This window comes from Schistocerca piceifrons, chromosome 3 (genome assembly GCF_021461385.2).
Source record: "Schistocerca piceifrons isolate TAMUIC-IGC-003096 chromosome 3, iqSchPice1.1, whole genome shotgun sequence".
Taxonomy (NCBI): Eukaryota; Metazoa; Arthropoda; class Insecta; order Orthoptera; family Acrididae; genus Schistocerca; species Schistocerca piceifrons.
In genome coordinates, this window is record NC_060140.1 from 792,820,629 (window position 1) to 792,845,199 (window position 24,571).

A 24,571-nucleotide genomic window follows, 5' to 3' on the forward strand; every position below is an offset into this window, starting at 1 on the left:
GCACTGTTTGTAGCATCCACCAACTTATGACCATAATCATCTGCACGAATGTTTGGACTACTAGTAAAAAAAGTAGTTCATTAATAAAAGATATATACATATCTATTTTTATATGTAACCAATAAAATTAACATTTATTCTTTTTAAATCTCGTCAAATAGAATTTCATAATATTCGCTTTTCTGCTGTGCGTTAATTCTAATTAATAAAATATAATAACAATAAATAATTCCCTGCATAAGATATTTTGTGTATATTGTTGAAAACTCTCTTAATTACCGGAACACATACAAATGTTGTCGGCGTTGCGGACAGCACGCTTTTTCTAACTGTGAGGCAATGAGCACTCTCGCAGAAAACAGGGGAGCTTTTATAGATATGTCGCTTCACTTGCACTCCGACTCCCATGCGGTCCTGTTGTTTAACATCACATTTATGTCTTATCAGAACTGATCAGTCGCTTGTTTGATTTCACTCGGTCATTCCCTCTGGTAACTTTACACACTGAACTACGATTGAAATCCCTGGACTAGTAGGACAGAACAGGTGAGGTTAAATTTGTGGAAAGGGGCCAAAATAAATTGCTGTTAGTTACACTCAACATATAAATATTATTAGTTAAAACACACCATAACATAAGTAAGAATTAAAAACTCAAAATTTTAACGAAAAAGCTTTGCTGATTTAATTTAAATCGGCTGAAAGCCACACACGAAAATCTAGGGCCCAAGGTCTAAGCAAGGAATTGAGGGCCAGGAGTTCTTCTGGAAGTTTCACTTCTTTCAAAAAAACATTTTTAGTTCAATAAAAATAGGCTGAAGGCCACACATTAAGCAAGAGCAGTGTTACTGCTTAAGGCCAAAACAAACATTTGCAATGTTAACTCTAAACAGGCTGAAACCTGGCTGAAGGCCACATGTCAACCAAATAATTTAACAACTTAAAGCCTAGGAAGAAGGGCTTTCAATTTAACAGGCTGAGGACCTAAGCTTAAAACATTTTATGCATACTCTGCTGAAGGCCACATACTAAAGAATGCCAATCTTATGACCTAAGGGCAAGACCAAAATTTTGAAGTTTTAATTTAAAAGAGATTAAAACCCAGCTGAAAGCCACACACCATGTCAAACAATTTCACAGCTTAAGTCCTAGGAAAAAAAGAGCTTTCAATTTGAAAAGGCTGAAGGCCTTAGCTTGAAACATTTCATGCAAACTCAGCTGAAGACCTCATAATTAGAAAAAAATTACAGTGTTTTGACTTAACGGAAAGAGCAAGATTTTAAATTTTCAGTTTAAGAGGGTTTAAAACTCGGCAGAAGGCCACACACAGTGGAGAAAACAATTTCACAACTTAAGCCCTAAAAAGAAAAAAACTTAAAATTTTAATAAGCTAAAAGTCGGCTGAAGGCCACACGGAGTACTTAAGACTGAAAGGCAATCACTGTGTAAAACACAAGGAACGGCGCTCAGAATGTTCCAAGGGTCGGGCTGGGAAGTAACACTAACGCACGTTTAGGTGAGACAGGCAGCCAGACAGACAACCTCTTAATCGGAAGGCAACCCAACCAAAGGCCAGCCGACAAACCAACCAACCAAATCAGTTCTGGCCCAACCGACGAGCAAAACGACAACAAGATGTCAATAGTTCAACGTTCTGGATCCTGGTGCCCAATCCAGCCGAGTCAGAATAAACGCCAGCTCAACGTTCTGGATACTGGTGCCCAATCCAGCCAAGTTAGGAAAAACGCCGAAAACTACTAACACACCTCAGCTGTCGAACTACACGCCGTGCTGGACAGCAACAACACGACGAGGAAAATACACTGCCAAAAACTACGTCAGCACCCAGGGCAGGTAACCGGAACGTTAACGGTCACGAGGTGAAAGATCCCATGGTGCACTTCACTAATGAAGGAGTGAATTCAGTTAAGTTAAACCCCATCCAAGAAAACGGCGGCAGTTGTAGCCGGCCGCGCGGGATTAGCCGAGCGGTCTAAAGCGCTGCAGTCATGGACTGTGCGGCTCGTCCCGGCGGAGGTTCGAGCCCTCCCTCGGTCATGGGTATGTGTGTTTGTCCTTAGAATAATTTAGGTTAAGTAGTGTGTAAGCTTAGGATCTGATGACCTTAGCAGTTAAGTCCCATAAGATTTCACACACATTTTAGAGTTCTAGCCGACTTGAATGCACACACGTTGTTGTTCATGGGAATCTCGTAAAAGCAACCACCAGGATCAAACGAAGAGAAATGATATCAGTTGAGGCTTGATAGCAGGCTAAGTGAGCACTCAACTTTAGAGTCCAAGATCGGTGGGCGACGAACTTCGTAACCCTCGCAAGAATCGCCTCACAACTGCTACCGCTCGTGCACGCCTCCAACGGCTCCGGCCTGACGTCGCGCGACGGGGACCTCCGTGCAGCTCAGTGCCAACAGACCGACTGCCCCGCTGGTCCGTCCGCAACTCGGACACACGACGACCTGGGACACTGGCGAGGACCCAACCATGCAGAGGGAACACTCTGCCAGCTCTGCACAGGCAAGGAACCGACCCACGTTGAGCTATTGACATCTTGTCGTTTCGCTCGTCGGTTGGAGCAGAACTGATATGTATGGTTGGTTGGTTTGTCGGCCGGCCTTTGGTTGGGTTGCCTTCCGTTTAAGAGGTTGTCGGTCGGTCTGGATGACCAATTGAAGGGGCCCAGAAGCGGTCAGAGAACTGGTTACACGTCGCCCGATGAGACGATCGACCGAACGACCAACGAAAGGTCGTCCCCGCTCAAATCTCCTTCCGTCAGATAATGCATGTGTGACGCCAGCGGTCGTGCGTCTACTGGCTGTCCGCGCTTCACCGGCGCTCCGTCCCCGACTTCACTGCTGCTGCGTCCCGACTGAACTGGTGCTTGCTTCTATCACCTCCCCACACCACGACTCGGAAATACTATCGGTCGCTACAGAGATGGTACGAGAGTGCACTTATCAATAAGCGCTGCTGCTGCCACTCACGGGCAGGTAAGGCAGGAAGTTAGTGACGCCAGTAAATGGAATAAGAAAACGAGGCGGCAGTAGCCGTAAGACACGATGACAAACAATAAACGGGATGAACACGAGCCGCGCACGGCTCAACGATAAATAAATTTGTATAACATGGTTACTATGTGGTTACGTGTGTAGAAACTAAATTATAGCAATGCATCTGCAAAGTCACATTTAATCTGCAATGCACTCCAATTTCAGTATTTTTTAATTATATCATGCTCTACCATAAGCGTACCTTGGAAATTACTTCTTTTTTCTGTAATTTGAATGATGGTTTTGTGGTTCCCAATGGAAAAAATACAACTCACTGTTATTTCAGTTTCACGCGTTTCATTTCCAAGTTACAACGTGCATGCTGCAAAAAGCAGATGTGTTAGCATCGTACTTAGCGTATGTCTTGTAGTGCTTGCATGATGCTCGTACGGAAACTAACGGCAAAGTCTGAACCGAGTGTATTTCGTCCTCTGAACTAAGTGCCGAGTAAAAGGATTAAGGCCCGAAAGGACTCGCCGCAGTCTAGTACCAAAATTCTGAAAATACTGAGAAAACAGATAGAGTTGCTATCTCGGTTCAAATAATATCGACGAAATGTCAAAATGAAAAAGTTACAGAAATTCTCGCGACTGTAAAAAGATCGATGTGCGAAGCATACAACTAGTTCCGCTGTCATACAACCGTCCGTCCACAAAGTGACGAGACTGATTTTTATTGCTGGGTTATAAGCGCATTCGACCAATCAGTTGTGAATGGGCAGTGTGAAGTAGTGGACGTACGGCCTTAGTGTGTCAGCAATGTCGGGTCACAAATTGTAATGGAGCAACATCTCTAAATGTTTTAGACGTTGCGCCAAGTCTGTAACGTAGACATCCACTCCCGAACAGAGGCAACGAAGCGCGGATGTCTCCCGCGACTTGACTGAAATGCAAAACGCGGACAATTCTTTTCTGGTAACGATCGTCATGAGTGACGAGAAGTGATGTTATCAATACGAATCTACCACAAAATGACAAAGTGCAGAAATAGCATTAAGGGTCAGCATTTTGACGACATAAGGGACAGTTATGCCAATGTGACGCACGAGTCGGACAACATCCCAAAGAAGGATTTTTTTGATGGTTTCACATGGTTGTGTGAACGTTCTGTGTGTTGTAATGAAAAGGGAACACCTGAAGCACGAAAAACAGTGTCTTAACTGTTCTGTGTGTTTTATTATCGCAATCGCGAAACCTTTTGGACATGTTCGCTAAGTTCCCGCCGAGAATCCTAGAAAATTCGGATTCTACATAAAATCGATAAGCGGATCGAAGGCTTCCAGTCAGTCAGTCGCAAACCAGGGTGATGTGGCAGTAGAATATAGCAAAAGGAAAGCTAAAGTTTAAAAAAGTCATTCACCTAGGAGGATCGTACGACATACCACCGTTTGACTGCAGCGCAAACTCCTGTCCGGAGAACATAGAAGTAGGCGTCCCTGGCGTTGGAAGAGTGGAAAATAATTAAATCACCAGGTCCTGATGGAATCCAAATCAGTTTTACAGAGAACAGTCTTCGGCATTGGCCCCATACTTATCTTGCATTTATCGCTAACTTCTCGCCCGGTGAGAAAACGCCAGCGGCTAGAAAACAAAGTGACTTCCGTATATAAAAGGGACAAAAGGACGGACCCGGAAAAATTCAAAGTAATGTCCTTAACGTCGGTTTGCTGCATGATTCTTGAACATATTCTGTGTTCGAATACAATAAACTTCCTTGAAAGATAAAAACTTCTGTCCAAAAATAAGTACGAGTTTATAAAGCATCGCGAAACTCCGCTCATCCTTTTCTCGCGAACTATGGATGAAATGCAACAGGCGGATTCAACATTCTTAGATATCCGGAATGCGTTAGACGCAGTGCCACACTGAAGACTATTAAATGGTTCAAATGGCTCTGAGCACTATGGGACTTAACATCTGAGGTCATCAGTCCCCTAGAACCTAGAACTACTTCAACCTAACTAACCTAAGGACATCACACACATCAATGCCCTAGGCAGGATTCGAACCTGCGACCGGAGCGGTCGCGCGGTTCCAGACTGTAGCGCCGAAAACCGCTCGGCCACACCGGCCGACGAAGACTATTAACAAAGTTTCAAGCATTCGGAATAGGTTCTCACATCCGTAAGTGGCTCTAAACCTTTTCAAATAAGGTTTTAGTGGTGCATTACTTAACGCATGTTGTTCGGTCTTTTTTTTTTTTCAGCCCGAACAAAATAAAAATTTTCCGACGCAAAACGGAAGCACCTGATTACCTACACACTGTGGGAGTCTATGAAGTGAAATGTCATTATGGTAGTGTACATAGGGGACCGGGAAAGGCCAGTAAAAGAACTTTTAGCGAGCACGAAGCCCGTACGCTGTTATAACGAAGCTTAAAATCTGCAATAACAGAACGTTAAGATAACCACGGCCAAAACATTGCCTTCAGCATTGTATGTATGCTGGCCAAGGAAATAAACATGCATAGCAGGAAATTACGAGAAGCGGTTTGGGATTTCCAAGAACGAATGTAACTTCAATAGAGAAGACGACTATAGACTTCCAGCTTCGTGGCTTCCCTCCATCAAGGATGTAAACACGCAGGCACCGTGAGAGGGGAATACAAACAACGACCAGTAAGCCACCTCTGAGCTACGACAATAATATTTTGATAAATATTTAAGCTTTCCATGGTTACGGAGGGCAGGAACGCTGTAGTGTGTTGAGTTGAAATTATAAACATGTTAGCCTCTAGCTGCAGCCGTTGCTTTCAATCTCTTTAATGCATTATCAGTTTCGGGACTACCATCCCCATCTTCGGTTGCACTCACATTAAAATCATTTTTAAAAATTACATACACAAAACAACAGCATTACTCACGGACTGTTTTACAAGTCATCAGACGCCTACTGGTCATGAGATCACACTATGGTTACTATGTTCATGTGCAACTGTACATAAAATTACGATTACTCATAGTTATGGGCAAACACTGATACAATCATACTTTTTAACTTACACATGTTATGTGTCATCTTATAATGTTGGCAACCATATTATATTTCAATTAAGAACCATTTACAGTGGGAGTGCGTATACCACATGCTGCTATCATCAACCATTTATGCCGTTAAGGCTACCTTACCATAAAACCAAGTGACATTTATTCTGAAAAGTTGTCATGGGTTAAAATACTAGTGGTTCACCTGTGAGAACTTGATAAGGTGAAGTGATACTTAATAGAATTGAAGCAGAACGTCCTAATTCTGCACTCTTGATGCCAAAATCTCCCTGTGTTAATTTCAAAAAAATTCTCCCCCTCCCCGCCCCGCCTTGCTCTATCTGTTTCCCCTTCTGTGCAGTGACAATGGCTCACCAATAATAGCTGCAATAATTTTACCCACTAACCCCACTTTTTCAGAATCAGTGCGGGAGGTCTCCCTTTTATAAGTGAACATGACATTTCAGAGCGGTCGAAACGTCTATCGCTTTCAAGGAGACTGTACGAACTTCTCCTCATAGATTTGATTCATATTGACAAGGTGTGTATGGCACGACCTGGACTTCAATATACATGGTATAATGGGTACAAGTCTATTCTGAAGGGTATAGTCCTCTTAACGATGCAGTTAAGACCATTCAGAAAACATCAGGTAGTAAAGCTTGTGACGTGTTTGTGGAAAGACTGTTCGACACAGAGAATAAACAACAAACACAATGATGTCTGCACCTATTAAGAAACCATATACAAAAATATTTGCACTTATATCCGTCACACCCTGTATATAAACAAGAAGCCGCAATTCTCAAACGTTTTCGAGAAAATAGTGTTTGAAAATTTTAGGCATCTTATATACTTTGTACTGTTGCTAGTATTTAGGCACTCCGCAGCCGACCGATTAAGTGCTTAGTTGCTTACGTGGGAAATCTCTGAATCGAATCTCGCTGCTGGTACTTTTTTATTGACAATTCTATAAGCAGGTTTATTACAACTGTGCGGATTATCATCATCTAATGAATCATTTATTGTTTTCTTAATCTTTACACTGTGCAGATTATCAATATCTAATGAATCATTCATTATTTTCTTAATCTTTACCCTGGAAAATCGGATATTTCTGTGAAGTTTTAGAAGTAGGTGCCTATTATAACAGCTTATGATGTTCATTGCATATGGTGCATGTGGCAAGAATTATTGTTTTCTGTATTTCTGCGATCAGTATTATCTTGATTTGCGCAATTTATGCTTGTCACAAATCTACAAACATTAATATAAATTAAATGATTGTACTTACTTGATTGAAAGTTTTCGTGTATTCTTTTTTATTTCTAATTTCATTAGGAAAAAATTGTTCTCCTTTTTCCCGGGTAAAAATTGTGACTCTTTGAATATTGCTAATTTACACAGTCATAATAAAGGTCTTGTTAGAATTACGTAGCAATGAAAAACGTTAGCGGCACCGGAGACCACATGCTTATGAAACTAAGCGCTTCGACTATGGACTCTGTAAATATTAGCGACCATACAAAGTGTGTGACCATGCCTAAAATTTTCAAACTCGTTTTTCTTGAAAACGGTTGAGAATAGCCTCTTACTGGTTATATATATATTGATATGGTACTCCTGCCCCACACACCATGTCAGTATGTATTAAATAGGTGAGGGAAAGTTCGCATGGTCCCCTTGTTAAAAGAAATTGAACATGACGTGGCCTTACAATCTGGAGGATTTTAGGTTCAATAGAGATGAATTAATTGAACATTGAAAACATAAGGATTAATTTTTTTTACTTTTGCTTTACTGTCGTAACTTGACGGTGGATTTTTATGTTTTTAAAATCTCGAGTATTGAGTCAACGATCCAACATCTGACAGTCTTCGATTCAGTGAAATAGTAATTTCAGAAATAGTATGCAGAATTAGCACCACTCTCTCCAGTTCGTCCAAACGACTCTCCGAATAATGAATTTAAAACAAGCGCTGGGACATGGATTCGTACTACCGATATAACATATTTGTCATCATGACTCACGATGTTAATTATAGAGATATAAATTCGCTATGAAATTTCAATAGATTAAATTAAGGACGTCGAAATGGATACTACATCTCGCAGGTATTCATAGTCGACGACTCTCCACCGCCATTGCTGAATATAAAATTCCCACGAGCACTCTGCAGCAGTCAGCGCGGTAATTCCCTTCGACAACGTAATAACGTGCACAGAATGAGGGCGGTGAAAAAGAAAAGATGATAGCCGCCCGTCGCTTTAGCAATACGTGGCAACTGCGATGAGGCATGCGGTTAAGCGCTGGCTGCAGGCTGCGTTAATAAGGGGAATCGGGGGCGCCACAGAGACCACGGAGCACTAGTTTAATTTCGTTTCAATGGTGACCGTGCTCCGATATTGGACGCAGACCAGATGGGGCGACTCTCAATTCCAGGACCACGACCACAACAGAGCAGAGCGCAGTCCAGTCGATACCTTTTCTCTTACGTCCGCCTCTCATTGCATTAGATGAGAGTTGCCTAAATCGCACCACTTGAGATTTTATTTATCACTAACCGAGATACCTGGCGTTCCCCCGGAATTTATTTATAGCTGTGCCTGACATTTCGTACGCATGGAATTTATTTTTGACTTATAAAGCCATTGCATCATTTTTAGTAGTATGATGTGTTCGAACATTATGAATTACCTCAAAGGAAACGGTCTAATGACACACAGTCAACATGGGTTTAGAAAACATCGTTCCTGTATAACACAATTAGCTCTTTATTCACTTGAAGTGCTGAGTGCTATTGACAATGGATTTTAGATCGATTCAGTATTTCTGGATTTCCGGAAGGCTTTTGATACTGTACCACACAAGCTGCTCCTAGTTAAATTGCATGCTTATGGAATATGGTCTCAGTTATGTGACTGGATTTGCGATTTCCTGTCATAGATGTCACAGTTCGTAGTAATTGACGGAAAGTCATCGAGTAAAACAGAAGTGATTTCAGGCGTTCCCCAAGGTGGTGTTATAGGACCTTTGCTGTTCCTTATCTATATAAACGATTTGTGAGACAATCTGAGCAGCCGTCTTCCGTTTTTTGCAGATGACGCTGTCGTTTATCGACTAATAAAGTCATCAGAAGATCAAAACAAATTGCAAGACGATTTAGAAAAGATATCTGAATGGTGCGAAAAGTGACAGTTGACCCTAAATAACGAAAAGTGTGAAGTCATCCACATGAGTGCTAAAAGGAACTCGTTAAACTTCGGTTACACGATAAATCAGTCTAATCTAAAAGCCGTAAATTCACCTAAATACCTAGGTATTACAATTAGGAACAACTTAAACTGGAGAGAACTCATAGAAAATGTTGTGGGGAAGGCTAACCAAAGGCTGCGTTTTATTGGCAGGACACTTAGAAAATGTAACAGACCTACTAAGGAGACTGCGTACACTACGCTTGTCCGTCCTCTTTTAGAATACTGCTGCACGGTGTGGGATCCTTACCAGATAGGACTGACGGAGTACATCGAAAAAGTTCAAAGAAAGGCAGCACGTTTTTACTGTCGCGAAATATGGGAGTGTCACAGAGATGATACAGGCCTTGGGCTGGAAATCATTAAAAGAAAGGCGTGTTTCGTTCCTACGGAATCTTCTCACGAAATGCCAATCACCAACTTTCTCCTCCGAATGTGAAAATATTTTGTTGACACCGACCTACATAGGGAGGAACGATCACCACGATAAAATAAGGGAAATCAGAGCTCTTTCGGAAAGATATAGGTGATCATTCTTTCCGCGCGGTATAGGAGATTGAAATAATAGAGAATTGTGAAGGTGGTTCGATGAACCCCCTGCCAAGCACTTAAATGTGATTTGCAGAGTATCCATGTAGATGTAGATGTAGATGATCGGGGACATGAACGAGGAGCTGGTTTGCTACACTAAAACTGGAAAGTCACGTAAAGCTGACCGTGCGATAAGCAGCTGGCACTAAGGTCCATGCCGCTTGGGGGTATTTTGGTCATCCACCGTGGTACCCAGACCTTGTTCCGGGCGGTTTCCACTTTCTGTCACGTGCAAAGACTCGGTCCGCAAGATACCGTCTGTTCACAGTTGAAGTCTCAAGCGGCAATATTTTATGACGATGAAATTAACAGGCTGGTAGACCGTTGTGATAAATGCCGTAATTTACACGGAGACTAGCTTAGCGCCGGCTGCTTCGCTCGCTTAGATTGTATGGTCTGCACAGATCTTTTGTTTCCTTTAGCTGAACCTTTGATTTGTTCACAAAGTGCAACACCTTCAAAAACTTCCAATTAAGGCCTTAGAAGCATGGACTTTCCCGAATGTACTTCTGACCAAAAGGCGTCACTGCTAGCAGGTGTCAAACGCCTTTTGCGTTCTTGTGGTATATTTCCATAGAAACTTTCATTCCCTAACACATATTTCTTTACATCTAACCGAGAACTGAAATACCAGTTTTCAAAGATTTCGTTTTAAACTTTTTTTTTAACATAACCAAATATTTTCTTAATAATTTTCAGCTCTTATGTCAACCCCCTTAGGGGTTCAGTTTCCAAAAGCCTCTCAACAAGTGCTTTTGTTTTATGTTTAGAAGCCAAATACAAATTTTCATAGCTTTAGCTTTGAAAATGCTTTCATAATGAAATAACTTCGTAACATTTTTCATCCCCTATTTCACCCTCTTAGGAGGTTGAATTTCCAAGCGGCGCTGAGCGCCCGTGAGCTCCAAACACACACACACACACACACACACACACACACACACACACACACACACATTTGCTTGAATTTCAAAAAACACTGAAACACGTATTTTTTCCTAACAGAGAAGTCAAATATCTGTTTTCATAGATGTAACTTCAAACATGCTGTAGTAGTTCTTTAATAATTATTTATTTTCACAATAAAATTTTAGCCACTATTTCACCCCATAGGGGTGCTTTATTGTTTCTAACTGAGAAACCAAATACTAATTTTCGTAGTTCTAGCTTCAAAATTACCTTAATAGCAACATATTTTAAAAAAGCTTTTCATCCCTTATTTCACCTCCTTAGGAGTGGAATTTCGAACAGTCCGTTGTTAAACTATACCTACAGTCTAAGATCCACACCCTTTCCAAATTTCAAGTTTCTATCAATAGCGGTTTGGACGATGCTGAGTCCGTAAATCAGACTGACCCTATTACACCCCGTTGCGAGTTTAATTTCCAAAAACAGTGAAGCAAGTATTTTCTCATTTCCAACTGAAAAGTCAAATATCACGTTTGACAGTTTTAGATTTAAAAATTCTTTCGCAATGTAATATTTTCATAACATATTTCACCTCCTATTACACTGCCTTAGGGGTTGAATTTCCAAAAACAATGAAATACGTGTTTTCTTATTTGTAACAGAGGAGCCAAATTCAAATTTTCACACATCCAAAAATATTTATTATAAAATATTTTATAAAACATTTCATCTCCTATTTGACCCCTTTAGGGGTTGAATTTCCAAAAAACACTGAAACCTGTATTTTTTATTTGTAGCTGAAAAGTCAAATGCCAATTTTCATAGACGTAGCTTTAAAAATACTTCGGAAGTTCTTTAATAATGATTTATTTTTGAAATAAACCTTCATCCACTATTTCACCCTCATAGGGGTTAGATTTCCAAGAATTTGAAACGTGTTTCTTTGATTCTGACCGAGAAATCAAATATCAATTTTGGTAAATCTAGCTTCAAAATTGCCTTAAAAGCGACATTTTACAAAAAATCTTTCCTCCCTTATTTCACGCCCTTAGGGACGGAATATCGAAAAATCAGTCAGTCGGGACATTACCTTTTACATACAGTGATTATGTAGGAAAATACCTGAACACTGTGCGTTTTAGGAATCTTTCCTTTTTTTTTGTTCTAAAACGTAAGTTACTTTCTGAATAGTCCCCATATTTGTCATGTAACACTTCATTTATCCCGCAGTAAGGCGAAACTTTAAAAAAAAAAATTGTAAAAACTGAAAAGATTCCGCTGAAATTAGGATGAATTAGGTGGAATGCCCCTTAACACTGCACGACAATCGATGAGATACACTCCAGTATTACTAATACGAACGTAGCATTTAGTTGTGTTACGATAAAATGTCAGCCTGGTAACGTAACGGCCTACATGAGCATATGCAGAATGCATTAGCAAAGCAGCTACGATATCTGTACGTTTCTGTGGATAGAAAGGACGAAGAGACGCGACGTAATTGGCACACACAGAACGCTCGCCAAAATTACAGGTGAGACCCGACAGCAAAAGCCGCCCCCCTCTGACAAAGCTCCGCGCCTGCAACCGCAGAGCAGCCGCCCGCGCTACCTGTCCTGATAAAGCGCTGCGGCGCGCGTCGCGACAAACTACCGACGACAAACAGCAGCAGCGGCAGCGGCTGCGGCAACACAAAAGGGAGATAAGGCCGGCTGGCTGGCTGCCCCGTTTCTGCCGCCACAGGTCGATAGGCGGCGGCGCTCCCACGTGCTCCCCGATCGTCCTCGCACACTCACTCACTGCCTCCGTTTGCCACCAAGCTGTGCGGAATTGCTGCCTCATAACTCTCGCTATAAAGCACACTCCAGTTACTCATTCCGTAAAAAAAATAATAAAAGTAAAACCATACAGCCCTCTCATTCGAACGGCTACATCTACATAAATTTTTGCAAGACTCTGTTCATGTCAGTAAGCTTCCTAACCTCTATAATCCACTCCTGATGATCTGTGCGCGAGATACGCACTGAGGTGACAAAACAGGTTCAAAATGGTTCAAATGGCTCTGAGCACTATGGGACTTAACATCGATGGTCATCAGTCCCCTAGAACTTAGAACTACTGAAACCTAACTAACCTAAGGACAGCACACAACACCCAGCCATCACGAGGCAGAGAAAATCCCTGCCCCGCCAGGAATCGAACCCGGGAACCCGGGCGTGGGAAGCGAGAACGCTACCGCACGACCACGAGATGCGGGCGACAAAACAGGTGGGATGCCTCCTAATATCGTGTCGGACCTCGTTTTTCCCGCCATAGCGCAGCAACTCGACGTGGCGTGCGTGGACTCAACAAGTCGTTGGATCTCCCGTGCAGAAATACTGAGTCCTGCTGCCTCTGAAGGCCGGTGTGGCCGAGCGGTTCTAGGCGCTTCAGTCTGGAACCGCGCGACCGCTAGGGTCGCAGCTTCTAATCCTGCCTCGGGCATGGATGTTTGTGATGTCCTTAGGTTAGTTAGGTTTAAGTAGTTGTAAGTTCTAGGGGACTGATGACCTCACATGTTAAGTCCCATAGTGCTAACCTAAGGACATCACACACATCCATACCCGAGGCAGGATTCGAACCTGCGACCGTAGCGGTCGCGCGGCTCCAGACTGAAGCGCCTAGAACCGCTTGGCCACACTGGCCGGCCATGATGAACAAGAATGGCTGTAAACAGCTTGCACAGTGCCCTGTTGGCATCTTAGGTCAGTGGTTTAGTGAGGTCTGTGTCACACTCGAACACCACCGACAGTTCTTACCAACTGAAATCATGACTCATCTGACCAGATCGGGGTTTCCCAGTCGTCTAAGCTCCAACTGATATAGTCGTGCTGTTGGTACAGACACTCGCCTCGGTCTTCTGCTACCGGCCGCTGTGGCCTAGCGGTTCTCGGCGCTTCAGTCCGTAACCGTGCGACTGCTACGGTCGCAGGTTCAAATCCTGCCTCGGGCATGGATGCGTGTGATGTCCTTAGGTTAGTTACGTTTAAGTAGTTCTAGGGGACTGATGACCGGCCGGCCGGTGTGGCCGTGCGGTTCTAGGCGCTTCAGTCTGGAACCGCGTGACCGCTACGGTCGCAGGTTCGAATCCTGCCTCGGGCATGGATGTGTGTGATGTCCTTAGGTTAGTTAGGTTTAAGTAGTTGTAAGTTCTAGGGGACTGATGACCATAGATGTTAAGTCCCATAGTGCTCAGAGCCATTTGAACCATTTTGACTGATGACCTCAGATGTTAAGTCCCATAGTGCTCAGAGCCATTTGGACCATGTTTGGTCTTGTGCTGCCATAGCCCATTGACGCCAAATTTCGTTGCATCGTCATAACTGATACGTTCGTCGTACGTCCGCTATCTGCGGTTATTTCACGCAGTGATGATTGTCAGCTTCGATAACTTTGCTCAAACGCCGCTGCTCACGATTGTCAAATAGAGGCCATAGGTCTCTGCGTTTTCCACAGTGAGAGGTAATGCCTGAAATGTGGTATTCTCGTCACCCTCTTGACACTGTAGATCATGGAATATTGGATTCCCTAAAGATTTCCGGAACGGAATGTTCCATGCGTCTTGTTCCAGCTACGATTCCGCGTTCAAAGTCTGTTAATACCCACCGCGCGCTCATAATTCTGTCGGAAACCTTTTCACCTAACTAACCTAAGGACATCACACACAGCCATGCCCGAGGCAGGATTCGAACCTGCGACCGTAGCGGTCGTGCAGTTGCAGGGTGAAGGGTCTATAACCGCTCGGCCATACCGGCCGGCTGTTATACAGCATAATATGTTTAAATATAAAAACAGTTAGTGTTATCAACCAACAAATCCTCTGTTTACATGAACATTATCCCTTCATCAGGTGCTGATCGTGTCAACTGTGGGGTCACTGCAGATGGTCGCAGTCTGAAAACGAAAACACTCGACTCGAGTGTTCCGAATGGTGCCGACTTATAACGATCTGGGGATCGGCGGCCAAGGTATCGCGCGTTCACCATGAGTAGGCTACTGGGGGCTCACAAATACTACGTTATGTGGGACGTGTGTCCGTATACTTTACTTTGTAGCCAAGACTATTCACTGCAGACCTTTGTGTTCATTCATGAGAGTAATCTTAAATCTCGCATTGTGGACTATGGTGTTTTGGCGCGGTGGGTGGCAGTCGGTGGTTTTGGGTGGTAAAAATTTTAATGCTAACGTCATTGCCGACAAAAATTGCGTGGTGTGATCTCTGCCCATCCCGTCTCAATATTGTTTATAATAACCGTAGTAAAAAATAAGGAAGGAGAAACTGCTCGCGTAAATTTGAGAACAGTGTCGACACATTTGCCTGATCTACCACGTACACACCAACATGCATACAATCGCGCCCATATATTTCACTTTGTAGCCGAAACAACTCACTGCAGACCAATGGCGTCTATACATGGAAGCCTAAAGTCTCGCATTGTGCACTATGGTGCTTCAGTCGCGGAGGGTGGAAGTGGGTGGTTGTGGGCGGCAAATATTATGATGCTAACGTAAATAAGACTGTATAACACATTTATAAAATATATAATAGTGAAACGTGGTTAGCAAACAGAAAAGTCGAATTTATGACTTATCAGTTTATGATTAGAACACTACTACGGCATCTAAATTTGCAATAAGAATAAACAAAGCTCAGGGTCAGAGAGAGGAGGGCAAGAGGAGATCGACAGAAGGGTGGGGCCAAAATGAAGTAGAAAGTGGAAAGGAAGAGATAGACGGGGAGAGGGGACAGAAGGAGATGGAGAGAAAGGGGGAGGAGAAGATAGAGAGGGCAAGGAGGTGATGGATAGTGACAGGGGGGAGAAGAAGTTTCGGACGTTTATCAGATTCCCATAGGCTACGCATTAGAAATGTGTGCTCCCTCTTTTCTTTCATTTCCATTTCACCTAAGTGAGCCACAAGCAACGCGTGACCAGAATCAACTAATTAATAATAAGATTGGTACATGTGCGACCCGAGGTGCCACGCCACATTGTCGGTACTAGAAATTGAGCAAAAAAGTTTGACGACCACTGTCCTAAAGGTTTGATGCTTGTTCACTTTAAGCGGCCTCACTAGTTTTTCAATACTGTTGCTGGCAGCACGCTAGTTTGAGAGTCTGCGTAACGCTCAAACATTGGAACGATAGTATGGGCTTGTGCACGAATAAATTATTATTCATATGAAGATCGTTGACATTTATTTTCTGAAACATGTAAAATCTTTCCGTTAGTACTCGAGCGTTAATTGTCGATCGTTGGACCGCATATGCCTGCGGGAAGTCCAGCGAGAAGCCAGAAGCAAGATGCGACCCCTCCTCCTCCACCTACCCCTACCCTTACCCCCGCCCCTCCCCCTGGGAGCATCGCTGAGCCAACAAGTCCTCGGGGAACTGTCGTGTCCCGGCCTGCCAGTTTGTCTCGGCGGAATAGCTTTACTGGCTGCTGTTGTGCGAGTACCGTGATGCTTCTAAATCAATGAAAACACTGCTGAACGGCTGTTGCGGCTGATATGTAAGCAACCGGATAAAGAATTGGTGACCGGTAACATACACTGCACTAATACCGCCTATGCACCAGATAATGACCCCAATTCGGCAAGGAATACAATCCACGAGTTTTTTTTTAGATATACCATATCCTGCTGAAGCTACATATTGATGATCAGATCACATAAAGCCGCCAAATAGCGTCAATGCTACGTTCCACACACTGTTCGACATTGTACCAAATACTTTCTAGCCATTCATATCAAGTGATTTAGAGGGCCAATTGAGTTTCGACAGAGCGCCTGAGTGTTAGTCAAACCAGGAAAGCATGCGCATAGCTGTGTGATCATGGTATAACGCCCCTACATGATTTTGCTCTATTCCAAACTATAGACTATTTTTACCATCTTTTATTTCGTGTGGCTGGTCGTTCCTCATAAGTGCTTGACCTTGCTGCAACCTTGAATGGCTTTCTTAACATCTAAGTACGGTGTCGGAAAGAATAATGAAATGTACACTTTGAGAACTGCTTACACTATCGTACTTATTCTGAAGCCATTAATAAAAATCTAGGTGGTCGTTCTATCCAGAAACAATATTCAACACTTGACTTCACACCTTACCTTCAACTATCGTTTTGATAATTAATGTGCCGGCCGGAGTGGCCGAGCGGTTCTATGCGCTTCAGTCTGGAATTGCGCGAACGCTATGGTCGCAGGTTCGAATCCTGCCTCGGGCATGGATGTGTGTGATGTTCGTAGGTTAGCTAGGTTTAAGTAGTTCTAAGTTCTAGTGGACTGATGACCTCAGAAGTTAAGTCCCATAGTGCTCAGAGCCATTTCTTTTATGATTAATGTTAGTCGTATTGCCTGTGGTCGAAATTCGACCAATTGTGTGCATGCTGCATTGTAGCTTCAAGTATTACTCAGATACTTCTTTGATTGTTCGATCATTTGAAGCGAGTCCTTGGTACAGTGCGTTGAAAAATAAAATTTATGTCGACGGCAGCTAATTAACTTTTCCCTTATGACAACACATTGCGAATGGCGTTGTAACAGGTAAAGTAACAACTAATGTGAAATTTTTGCAATAAAAAATCTCCCCTCTAAATTCATCAAGCGCTGTAATAATGCACAAAATTTTTTGTAGTTACGTTTAATGCACATTTCAATATATCTCTTAACGTAACAATAGAATCCTGATTGCCAATGTCAACATGCTCTCATTACTTATCCTTCGCAGATATTGTGTCTCTCAGTCCAACCCGTAAGCGTTCTTCTTCGAGGCGTAGTTTCCGTACAATAAGGGAAATCCTAACTATTTAAAATGAAGAAATTTAAAATTAGAAACTTATTTCAGGTTTTTGGTAAAGACGGCAAGTGAATACAAATTAGTTCCGTGTACCCTTATCAAAAGTAAGCGAACACGACGCCAATAAACATCGTTTTGTACAATCTGTGTTGCCCCCGAATGATTCCTTATTATGACGTTTTGTTTTCCATTGCTGACAACATCAGCGACCTAGCAGTTGTGGAATTGTAGCTGCCCGATATGTGCGTGTTACTGCAAGTGAACAATCTGCAACATGTAAACATGAACGACCCTAGAATACGATTTCAGGAAACGTTGCTGCTTTCGTGAGTCATTTCTACCACTGCACCTGATTCTTACGTGGGGTAGAAGCTGGCAGCAGTGTGAGAGACAAAGAAAACTTTTTCTCATGTTTGTATGTGTGCCTAGTTCCATTTACTTCTCGTAGTAGCTACGTCCACACTTGACCTCCTTTTGTGTACATCTACGGTAAACTACCTTTCGAATTATATAAGTTTCATTGCCTTCCTTATATGATTAAATTTGCAAATCGGTGCTTTAATTTTCGATGCTCACGTATTAATATTACAAACACTAAAAAATAGTGCCAATATTTACCATTGAGCCAGAACAAACTCACCTTGAGAACTTTCCTTCTTAAAATAACTACTAGGGCTGTTTTTTTTCCGAGATCCGATCAGTCGCGAAATGGAAACCACAATGAAAATCAAGAATGTTTTATCCACAACATTGAGCTACACCTTCCAGTTATTTCTCTTCATTGTCGCCGCTCCGACTTATACATTTCTTTTCAGTGAACACATTGTGCGTTGTGGGGCGATAACACTGTTGTAGAAATAATTCAGAAGCCAAGAACGCTTGAATACTGTTAACTCCAGTAAACAGTATTCAAGCCATCTTGGCTTTTGAATTATTTATACATTTGTAATAGCCTGGTACCAACTTTCCAACACGTGCGTCGTAGAAAGCAACCACTTTTGCTTTCGGCCAATTATCTACACTGGTTTGCAGTTCGTTGTCTGTGAAAAAATGCTCGGGAAACGAATCACTCAACATTGAAATTGTGGTTCAAATGGTTCAAATGGCTCTGAGCACTATGGGACTTAACATAATGGTCATCAGTCCCCTAGAACTTAGAACTACTTAAACCTAACTAAGGACATCACACAACGCCCAGTCATCACGAGGCAGAGAAAAATTGAAATTGTGAACGGACAGTTTTCTAAAATGGCCTGATCCACTCGCTGAACAAGATCATCGATTGACACTCTGTTCTTTCCTTGGCTGCCTGCTTTATGAACGTCAATACGTTCTGCATGAAAGTTTCTGCACCACTGCTGCACTTTGCTGTCATGCATAACAGATACGTCAGGTGGGGTGGGCCGCGCGGTCTTGAGCGTCTTGCCACGGTTCGAGTCCTCCCTCGGGCATGGGTGTGTGTTGTCCTTAGCGTAAATTAGATTAAGAAATGTTTAAGCCCAGGGACCGATGACCTCAGCACTTTGGTCCCATAGGAAATTGTTACAAATTTTCAAAATTTTCCACGTAGGCTGCATGAAATCCGGCGGAACCCCTCTGCGTGAAATAATCGAATGACACCTCACACTTCACACTTACCGGGAGATACTACTGTTGTAGGCATCTTTACGTGCTCTCCGTGCCTTCAAAACTGAAAAGTGTAACGCGATGCTATCGATGGGCATAGTAGAGACACTGCACATCACATCTGCGCAAAGCTCCCTCGAATTTTCACTGTACTTTTAATTTCGCAACCGATCGGAGCCTGAAAAAGACGAAAAAAAAGAAATCTCTTGTATTTTGCTGCCTAATACCAGTCACTGTTCCTGAAGGAATGAATTTTCAAAATAACTCTGTCATCAAACTTGAAACAGTCAGTGAATTTATCTTTGAATGAATGTAATTGCAGCTTTTAATACCAGAATGAAACTCACGAGCCAGCCGCTGAGGCAGAGCGGTTCTCGGCGCTTCAGTCCGGAACCGCGCGACTGCTACGGTCGCAGGTTCGAATCCTGCCTCGGCCATGGATGTTTGTGATGTCCTTAGGCTGGTTAGATTTTAATTAGTTCTAAGTTCTAGCGGACTGATGACCTCAGATGTTAAGTCCCATAGTGCTCAGAACCATTTGAACCAATTTTTGAAACTCACAAGATTTTTTACTTCTTTCTTCAACAATAACTTTGCGAAATTTTTCAAGTAAAATGAAACTGGTTTTTCTTGCCAGATTGAATTTCATTTAGTTTTGAGACACCAAACAAATGAATTTCATCAAGTAGCGTTACAATCCGTACCATCAAAGATGCGTGTCTCCACTTTCTTACGTAAATGAACCACACAAACATAGCATTAAATGCGATGACTTTTGCACTTAACACATAATAATTTTAAAATAGGTTATAGCAAACAAAATATAAGGTTTTTGAAATAAGAAGGTAACACTTCTGAGAATTAACTATTATTGTATTAATCCAAAATTAATGCAGAAGTACCGTTTACCGCCTTCCTCTGCACCGATGTTAGCACAAAATATTAAAGATCAGCGCACCCATAGATTGCCTCTCTCAACCACTACTAGCTGGCTGCTTCTCCCACTTCAGTCGGCCTGTCATATTCGTCCTTCCAAAAAAAGAAAGGGCGTCCCCGAAACGGTAACTACCACGCTACCTGCTAACGCTGTATCGGCGGTGTGTCTGGGCCGCTCTACAGCGCATTTCTGCTGTTGGGAAGGTATCCCACAAAGGGAAAGGGCAAGGGAAAAGTCTTGGCAGTTCACAGTTCTCCGTCTCATTAACTAAATACCACTCTGATTTAGTCCATTACAAATGGTTTTTTGAAAGCCTCCGATAGTGAAAACAATGGGTTTGTAGATAAAATGACACATTTTTAGTGATTTTACTGGTCTCATATAGATAGGATTTTATGTATATAGACTGAAACGGGGAGTGAAAACCTGTTTCTAGCACGTGAATTGAACCCAAGTCTCCTGCTAATTAGGCAAGTACGTTAGCCACTAAGCCACCTTGTCACAGCATTTTCACACAACTGTACAGATTACCCTGGCACGTCTCCCTTCTCGATCCAATTTCTCGTTGTCACCCCCAGCGTACTTTAAATTCCCCCTTACATACGAACCCAACTGCCGAAGCTATCCATATTCTGGAATAACACTCAGCATCGAACGTAAATGGGGTATCCACCATGAAACCCAGGTGCAAGTAGTGATACAACTGAAATGACACAATTTCAGAGACTTTACTAGTCTCATACAGATATGATTTCAGTTATACAGACTGAAACGGCGGGTGAAAATTTTCACTTGTGTTTCAGGCTTGTTCCCCCATTTACGTTCGATGCGGAGGTACTGTTCCAGAACATGGAGAAGCTCGGCAATTCTGTTTGTGTGTCAGGGGGAATTTAAAGCTGACTGTGTGAGGATTTGGGTTGTGGAGGAAGGCTTTCGAAGGTAATCCGTACAGTTTTGTGAACCGCTGTGCCAAGGGCACTTGTGACTAACGCATCTGCACACTAAGCAGGCGACCCGGGTTCGATTCCCGGCCTTTGTACAAATTTTCACTCACCACTTTGGCCCACAAGCATAAAATAATACATACACAACTTTTGTTCTACAAGTTACAATTTTCTTGTACTCATATTTTACAGGGCGCGTTTCGGGAAATGATTCCCATTTTAAAGTGTATTTTCTATTGGTACTAAGCCATTTTTACATATTATAATGAATTATTGTTTTCTCAGGAAGAGACCCGACTTCACAAAAATGACTTTTTTTAAATACGTGAGTATATAACAGCGAAATAAAGTATTCACTCGCTGATCACACTTTAACAATCATCTTAGAATATCTCTCCCCCCATATTCACATTGAAATAATCATTAAGAAGTTACATTCAATACTGACAAAACGCTGTGGAAATGTAAATATAATGCTGTTCCGTTACAAAGGCTGCAATCGTTGGAAGGTGGGAATGTGTACAGCAAGCTCGTCATGAAGATGAAGAAGGGAACTCAGCACTTGATGACTGATAAATTTAAAATAAGCAGACGTCAGAGGTGGGGTGTGACGTGGCCGACCGGTACCAATTCTCCGCATCTACAACACTCCGAAGTGGCAAGTGTGCTCCTGTGCCCTGTGAGCTTTTCTTCGGCGCTACTGTAAAACCATGAAGGATTCTGATACGAAATGGTTCGTTGGAAAACGTCCTTTGTCATTCGCCTCTCCTGAGAGCAGACATAACAGAATTATTTGCCACTCGACATCACAACCCCATTGCTAATCTCCGTATTCGCTGCTCACACTCTGCAGTTTCACTTTGTGCTGGCAATTACGTTCTGTTTATTCAGTTTTGCTAACTTCGTTAAATCTTCGGGGATTGTTTGGAATGACTTTTGCTTTTACTTCAATTTCGCTAATTAGTCGGATTTTCCCCGCAATAGACGAGCTTTTACAAGCCAGAGTTTACTGGTTTAAGCAATTTGCATTCGCTCAATAACTACAGCCCCTTCACAGCAGCCCGGCCGGCCAGGGTGGCCGAGCGGTTCTAGGTGCTACAGTCTGGAACCGCGCGACCGCTACGGTGGCAGGTTCGAATCCTGCTTCGGGCATGGATGTGTGTGACGTCCTTAGGTTAGTTAGGTTTAAGTAGTTCTACGTTATAGGGGACTGATGACCTCAGATGTTAAGTCCCATACTGCTCAGAGACATTTAAACAATTTATTCAGCAGCCCGTATGGTATCTTTTTGGGATCTATAGAAGGAGATTGAATGTTTTCTGTCGCTTAACCAGACGATATTGAGCGCTAAGGCTTCATGGAACACAGCAAGAGAACTATTGTGTTGAAAATTGATCATATTATTCGGTAGGTATCGTAGCTTATGCGCCCTGTGCCACCAAGCCACTTTTGTGAAAAGTACGCCACGCCGTTTCTCGTGTAAGTTTATAGACATTTTGCAGCTTCCATCATAATTTGGAGAATATTAGTATGTGATCTATTACCTTTTATTTGACCGAGAACCTTTTGTACAGCTATTACGTGACTTTCTCTGAACTTAGTTGAATTTCTACGTGTCAATTTTCAGCAGTCATGCATATGGTAACAAGTCTCATTCCCGAATGTTGGTGCAGAAACAACTAGATCCACATACACTGAATGCAAACCGGTGTTAAGCGCAAGGTAAGGTGTACTTCCCATTGTAGCAGATATTCTTCCTCTACAGTCCGCCTACTGAGAACGGGAAGAATTGCTTACGTGCCTGCTGTAAATGTAGTCTTGCCTTCGCTTTCCCAACAAAAACCGTACATAATACTGGTTTTTGAAAGTTTGTAAGTTGCCTTTTGCGGGGTAACTAGCGTCAGCGAGGTCAGGTTTTGACCATCTCCGTGACGCTCTTCTGCGAGTCATACAAATCTGTGATGAGAGTCCAGTTGTGACTCCTGGCTATTGTGGTCATAGAATACCATATTTTTTTCGTTTTGTGAAATGCATCATTTTACATTCAAAGCATCTTGCTGATATTTGCGTCATTTTTAAATCTTACTGAGACCTGACAGAAGATTTGTGTGGTGTTTTATCCATATTACAATATTATATATAGACAAGCGCATAATCTGCAAATAATCATATTGTCTGTTAGGTCATTGTTATACCATAAGCAACAACAAAGACCTGGACATATTTCCCTGTGACCCACCTGAAGATAATTCCACGCCTGTTAATGACTCTCCGTCCAAGGTAACACGCTGCGTCTCCCAACCTATAAATCCCCAATCCAGGCACAAATTATCTTCGATATGCTTGAACTTTCGTTAGTAAGTTCGGTTGTTTGAAACTCACCTTCCGAAAATGGCAATGTATTTCTTTTTCCACTTACTAACTATTTCGATACCTATGTCTCTTCTCCTATGGGTCTCGATTTATTAGTAAAATTACGCTATTTATGTAGGTGGATTTTTATGTCTTTTATTGTTGTACTGCAAATCATGTTTTCGTAAAGTTGTACATCGTTGGTGCATACTCTTCTTCTGTTGTATTTACAAACACTGTTGTCCATTCCTTTTTATACTTCACTCCCATCTGTTTCCACACGATTTTTAGACAAAACGGAGACATGAGGCTACATGAGCGTTTCTCTTTGAGTATGGTGACATATTATTTTTTTCTCAGATCTCGTTTTTGTGTAAAAATCATGTGGACACAGGTAGCAGTGAAGTATGAAAAGATGTGGACAACAGTGTTTATAAGTACCATATAAGAAGAAAACATACTAATTATGCACAATTGGACGAAAAATATGACTTGCTGTCTAAATATAACAGGCATAAAACAAGCCAACCTGCAGAAATCCACTTCCACAAGTAATATATTTCCAGAAATAAACCGAGACCCACAGAGTGTAACCTCCCCCTCACTTATCGACCTTAATGACAGTGAAAAATGAAACCACGTGTACCTAATGGGAATTTTGGAAAAGCAATCGTCACCGAAGTTAACCTGTCGGTAAAGAGGGAGGAAAGGGTTACATCTAAATGAAAGGAAAAATGCAAGTGAAACTGGTGGAAATTAATTTTGAAATAGGGATAAAGTTAATAAAGAAAGCAAACGTGCGGCCGTTACGTTAACAATCAACTAGCGGTAATTAGATGTTTGAGATTTGGGGGAAATTACGGTCGCCAGTCCTATGGACAATTACTATAATAACTGAAAAAGAAAGGTTATTACACATATAATTAGCACTAGAAGCGTGGCAACTGAAGGTTGACACGTGTAGTGTGAAAACTGAAAGTTTGTCAGAAGTAATAAATTTCGCTACACTTAATTTAGCAAAAGAATTAATGAAACCGGAAAATCGAAAGTTAATTTAGTGACTGAAGTTAAT

General features: G+C 42.2%; 1 protein-coding gene across 1 annotated transcript in view; it reads left to right on the plus strand.

Moving 5' to 3' along the window:
• Nucleotides 1-24,571, plus strand: part of LOC124789070 (kazrin) — a 1,028,805-nt gene that overhangs the window by 659,581 nt on the left and 344,653 nt on the right. The window lies entirely within an intron of this gene.